Source organism: Callionymus lyra, chromosome 6 (genome assembly GCF_982586985.1).
Source record: "Callionymus lyra chromosome 6, fCalLyr1.hap1.1, whole genome shotgun sequence".
Classification (NCBI taxonomy): domain Eukaryota; kingdom Metazoa; phylum Chordata; class Actinopteri; order Syngnathiformes; family Callionymidae; genus Callionymus; species Callionymus lyra.
This window is the reverse complement of record NC_141823.1, coordinates 3,523,757-3,530,252: the sequence shown is the minus strand read 5'-3', so window position 1 is coordinate 3,530,252 and position 6,496 is coordinate 3,523,757.

The window sequence follows — 6,496 nt, the reverse complement described above, 5'->3', positions numbered from 1 at the left end:
CAGCAACGCACACACACACACACACACACACATCCACACACACCCACACACTTACACGCACACACACACACCCACACACATGAGCAAGAGACAATTATCTTAACACCAACAATAAACTCTTTGTTGTTCATTTCTCTTCAGGCAAAGTGTGGCTACTTTATGAGCTTCATTATAGGCTATATTATAACATCATTAGCAACATTGTTAGCTTCATTATAGGCTATATTATAACATCATTAGCAACATTGTTAGCTTCATTATAGGCTATATTATAACATCATTAGCAACATTGTTAGCTTCATTATAGGCTATATTATAACATCAATAGCAACATTGTTAGCTTCATTATAAGCTATATTATTACATCATTAGCAACATTGTTAGCTTCATTATAAGCTATACTATTACATCATTAGCAACATTGTTAGCTTCATTATAAGCTATATTATTACATCATTAGCAACATTGTTAGCTTTATTATAAGCTATAATATTACATCATTAGCAACATTGTTAGCTTCATTATAAGCTATATTATTACATCATTAGCAACATTGTTAGCTTCACTATAAGATATATTATTACATCATTAGCAACATTGTTAGCTTCATTGTTACATCATTAGCAACATTATTAGCTTCATTATAAGCTATAATATTAAATCACTAGCAACATTGTTAGCTACAATATTACATCATTAGCAACATTGTTAGCTACAATATTACATCATTAGCAACATTGTTAGCTTTTTTATAAGCTATATTATTACATCACTAGCAACACTGTTAGCTACAAAAGTACATCATTAGCAACATTGTTAGCTACAATATTACATCATTAGCAACATTGTTAGCTTCTTTATAAGCTATATTATTACATCACTAGCAACTTTGTTAGCTACAATATTACATCATTAGCAACATTGTTAGCTTCATAAACGTGGTCATAACATGTGATTCACCTCCGCTCCTGCAGGGGGCAGCACCGCCACTGTGTCACTCAAGTGGAGAACGGCCTGTTTTTCTTCAGCTGTCGCCTCCCCGGCGTCTGCCACACACTGATAAGATCCGACGCACACATGGACACACACACGGACCCACACACGTGTGCGGGTCCACCTGAACGAGCAGGAAGTCAAATAAACAGTGGGGGTTCTGGAATGTTCCGCTGGTTCTGCCGCCGCAGACTCAGTATGAAAGAGTTTGTGTTTAATGGAGCTGATCTGAGGTAGAGCGCCACCAGCTGGACGCACACGTGTCACTCACTGTGAGGGAGAGCGCCACCAGCTGGACGCACACGTGTCACTCACTGTGAGGGAGAGCGCCACCAGCTGGACGCACACGTGTCACTCACTCTGAGAGAGAGCGCCACCAGCTGGACGCACACATGTCACTCACTCTGAGGGAGAGCGCCACCAGCTGGACGCACACATGTCACTCACTCTGAGAGAGAGCGCCACCAGCTGGACGCACACGTGTCACTCACTCTGAGGGAGAGCGCCACCAGCTGGACGCACACGTGTCACTCACTCTGAGGGAGAGCGCCACCAGCTGGACGCACACGTGTCACTCACTCTGAGGGAGAGCGCCACCAGCTGGACGCACACATGTCACTCACTCTGAGGGAGAGCGCCACCAGCTGGACGCACACATGTCACTCACTCTGAGGGAGAGCGCCACCAGCTGGACGCACACGTGTCACTCACTCTGAGGGAGAGCGCCACCAGCTGGACGCACACATATCACTCACTCTGAGGGAGAGCGCCACCAGCTGGACGCACACATGTCACTCACTGTGAGAGAGAGCGCCACCAGCTGGACGCACACATATCACTCACTCTGAGGGAGAGCGCCACCAGCTGGACGCACACATGTCACTCACTCTGAGGGAGAGCGCCACCAGCTGGACGCACACATGTCACTCACTCTGAGGGAGAGCGCCACCAGTTGGATGCACACATGTCACTCACTCTGAGGTAGAGCGCCACCAGCTGGACGCACACATGTCACTCACTGTGAGAGAGAGCGCCACCAGCTGGACGCACACATATCACTCACTCTGAGGGAGAGCGCCACCAGCTGGACGCACACATATCACTCACTGTGAGGGAGAGCGCCACCAGCTGGACGCACACATGTCACTCACTGTGAGGGAGAGCGCCACCAGCTGGACGCACACATGTCACTCACTGTGAGAGAGAGCGCCACCAGCTGGACGCACACATATCACTCACTGTGAGGGAGAGCGCCACCAGCTGGACGCACACATGTCACTCACTGTGAGAGAGAGCGCCACCAGCTGGATGCACACATATCACTCACTGTGAGGGAGAGCGCCACCAGCTGGACGCACACATATCACTCACTGTGAGGGAGAGCGCCACCAGCTGGACGCACACATGTCACTCACTGTGAGAGAGAGCGCCACCAGCTGGACGCACACGTGTCACTCACTCTGAGGGAGAGCGCCACCAGCTGGACGCACACATATCACTCACTGTGAGAGAGAGCGCCACCAGCTGGACGCACACATATCACTCACTCTGAGGGAGAGCGCCACCAGCTGGACGCACACATATCACTCACTGTGAGGGAGAGCGCCACCAGCTGGACGCACACATATCACTCACTGTGAGAGAGAGCGCCACCAGCTGGACGCACACGTGTCACTCACTCTGAGGGAGAGCGCCACCAGCTGGACGCACACGTGTCACTCACTGTGAGGGAGAGCGCCACCAGCTGGACGCACACATATCACTCACTGTGAGAGAGAGCGCCACCAGCTGGACGCACACATATCACTCACTCTGAGGGAGAGCGCCACCAGCTGGACGCACACATATCACTCACTGTGAGGGAGAGCGCCACCAGCTGGACGCACACATGTCACTCACTGTGAGAGAGAGCGCCACCAGCTGGACGCACACATATCACTCACTGTGAGGGAGAGCGCCACCAGCTGGACGCACACGTGTCACTCACTGTGAGGGAGAGCGCCACCAGCTGGACGCACACATGTCACTCACTGTGAGGGAGAGCGCCACCAGCTGGACGCACACGTGTCACTCACTGTGAGAGAGAGCGCCACCAGCTGGACGCACACGTGTCACTCACTGTGAGGGAGAGCGCCACCAGCTGGACGCACACGTGTCACTCACTCTGAGGGAGAGCGCCACCAGCTGGACGCACACGTGTCACTCACTCTGAGGGAGAGCGCCACCAGCTGGACGCACACGTGTCACTCACTGTGAGGGAGAGCGCCACCAGCTGGACGCACACGTGTCACTCACTGTGAGAGAGAGCGCCACCAGCTGGACGCACACGTGTCACTCACTGTGAGAGAGAGCGCCACCAGCTGGACGCACACGTGTCACTCACTGTGAGGGAGAGCGCCACCAGCTGGACGCACACGTGTCACTCACTGTGAGAGAGAGCGCCACCAGCTGGACGCACACGTGTCACTCACTGTGAGAGAGAGCGCCACCAGCTGGACGCACACGTGTCACTCACTGTGAGAGAGAGCGCCACCAGCTGGACGCACACGTGTCACTCACTGTGAGGGAGAGCGCCACCAGCTGGACGCACACGTGTCACTCACTCTGAGGGAGAGCGCCACCAGCTGGACGCACACGTGTCACTCACTCTGAGGGAGAGCGCCACCAGCTGGACGCACACGTGTCACTCACTCTGAGAGAGAGCGCCACCAGCTGGACGCACACGTGTCACTCACTGTGAGGGAGAGCGCCACCAGCTGGACGCACACGTGTCACTCACTGTGAGAGAGAGCGCCACCAGCTGGACGCACACGTGTCACTCACTGTGAGGGAGAGCGCCACCAGCTGGACGCACACGTGTCACTCACTCTGAGGGAGAGCGCCACCAGCTGGACGCACACGTGTCACTCACTCTGAGGGAGAGCGCCACCAGCTGGACGCACACGTGTCACTCACTCTGAGAGAGAGCGCCACCAGCTGGACGCACACGTGTCACTCACTCTGAGGGAGAGCGCCACCAGCTGGATGCACACATGTCACTCACTCTGAGGGAGAGCGCCACCAGCTGGACGCACACGTGTCACTCACTGTGAGGGAGAGCGCCACCAGCTGGACGCACACGTGTCACTCACTCTGAGGGAGAGCGCCACCAGCTGGACGCACACCTACACCCGTCACTCACAGACACTGAAACACCACCTGCCTCTTGACACACACCTGAGTCTGACCCCGACACACACACACATGACCTTTCACAGACCACCAGGCTCTTTTTCACTCACACACACACACACACACACACACATAAATATTGTTATTATCATGTTTTTATGACATTTTATTATTATTATTATTGTTACATTATTAGCTACAATATTAACTACACAATTACGTTAGTTATAAGATACATTATTAGCTACTTTATTATCCAAATTGTTAGCAACATTATTAACTAAGGTAAGGTAAGGTAAGGTAAAACTTTAACTATAATATTAGCTACATGTTTAGCAACATTATAAGCTACATTATTAGCTAGATTATAAGATACATTATTATCCAAATTGTTAGCAAAAGTATAAGCTATATTATTGGCTACATTATTACATACAATATGAGCTTCATAGTTAGCAAGATCATAAGGTACATTATTAGCTACACTATAAGCTACATTATTAGCTACAACATTAGCTACAATATTAGCTAGATTATAAGATACATTATTATCCAAATTGTTAGCAATATTATAAGATATATTATTAGCTACATTATTAACAACAATATGAGCTACATTGTTAGCAACATCATAAGGTACATTATTAGCTACATTATTAGCTCATTATAGCTACATAATAAGCTACACTATTAGCTACAATATTAGCCACATTGTTAGCAAGATTATAAGCTACATTATTAGCTACATTTTATCAAGATTATAAGCTACAATATTAGCTACAAAATTAACTACATTGTTAGCAACATTATAATCTACATAATTATCTACATTATAAGCTACAATATTAGCTTCATTATAAAATACAATACTAGCAACATTGTATGATCCAAAATTATCTCAATTATTAGCGACCTTAGCAGCTACAAAATTAGCTACAGTGTAAGCAACATTTTAGCAAAATGTTAAGATACAATATAAAATACGTTATTGGCAAATGTATTTGCTACGTTGTTTACAATCTTAGCTAATGGATTAGCTCCATTATTAGCTACAGTAACAGCTCAATTGAAACGTTGATCATAAGCTACAATATTAGCCTCCTTACTTAATTGTCTTTTTTATTGTTGTATAAATGTTTGTTATAACGACAATAGCGTTGACAATGTTTGTGTCGTGTTTGATAATTTTTGTTTTTCATGCCATATCAGGTCCTTGGCAGAGGTATGTGTTGTCACAGTGCTTTATTTTATAAGTGTGTGTGAATGTGTGTGATTGTTATTCTTGACCATTATTTATGTTAGCTTGTGCGTTTAGCTAAAATAAAGTTAATTGCAGCTCAAATCGTGAGCTGGTTTTGTGTAGTTATTAGTCGAACTACACCGAGTACATGTTGTTGTGTAGTTGTTGAGTTTGAATTCAGTTGTGTGTTGTTGAAAGTGGTTGTGTATTCAGTGTTGTGTGTGTGTTGTTCACAGAACTCACACTTGTGTCTGAGCCTGCAGCTGCGTCGACATAAAACTTTTACAAACACTTGGTTTTCTTTATCAGGCTCACGAGCCTCTGGTGACTTGTGACCCTGGCTCCGAAACATCCACCTGAAGCTTTTTACGACTTGAAAAAATGAGCAACTAATTAGGCCCACAGGGGGCGCCGGAGGTGACGATGAATGGGTCAAACCTGAGACCAGCAGGGGGCAGTCACAGGTGTAGCCTGCAGGTAGACCACACACACACACACACACACACAGATACAATCACACACACTTTCTCTCCAGGCAGGTACGTTCACGTCACTGTCGTGTGTGTGTCCACGGGGGGCGGAGGTGGGCGGGTGCCACGGGGCAGGTCCGGACTTCATCTCCATCAAATTACAGAGTCGCAGGTTCCGCTCTCGGAAAACAATCCAGCGAAAGAAATCGAACCCCGGAGCAGAAGTGGGCGGAGCCTCCTCCCCCGAGCAGCTGGGACGATGAATAATAACAGTGATGAAAATAATGAAAGTGTGCAGGTGTTACGAGCGATCATGTGAGGACAGACGATAATAATCTCTGCCATGAAATCTTTTTTCACGCTTTTTATTTCTGATATAAATATTTTCCTTTTACTGATTATTTTCTCTCACTTTTTTTATCTTTACAAATCTTTACGTTTTTTCGTGTCTTTCTTCGCTGACACTCGAACTTGTTGTTCTTTCAAAACTTTCTTAGAAAGATTTTTTCATTAAAAAAAAAAAAATTTAGGTCCTTTTTCGGCTTTTTGTTTCAGTAAAATATAGTTTTGCGTAATAAAATCTTGCGAAAGTCTTTTGTTTTATGATTTGTTTTCTTATTCT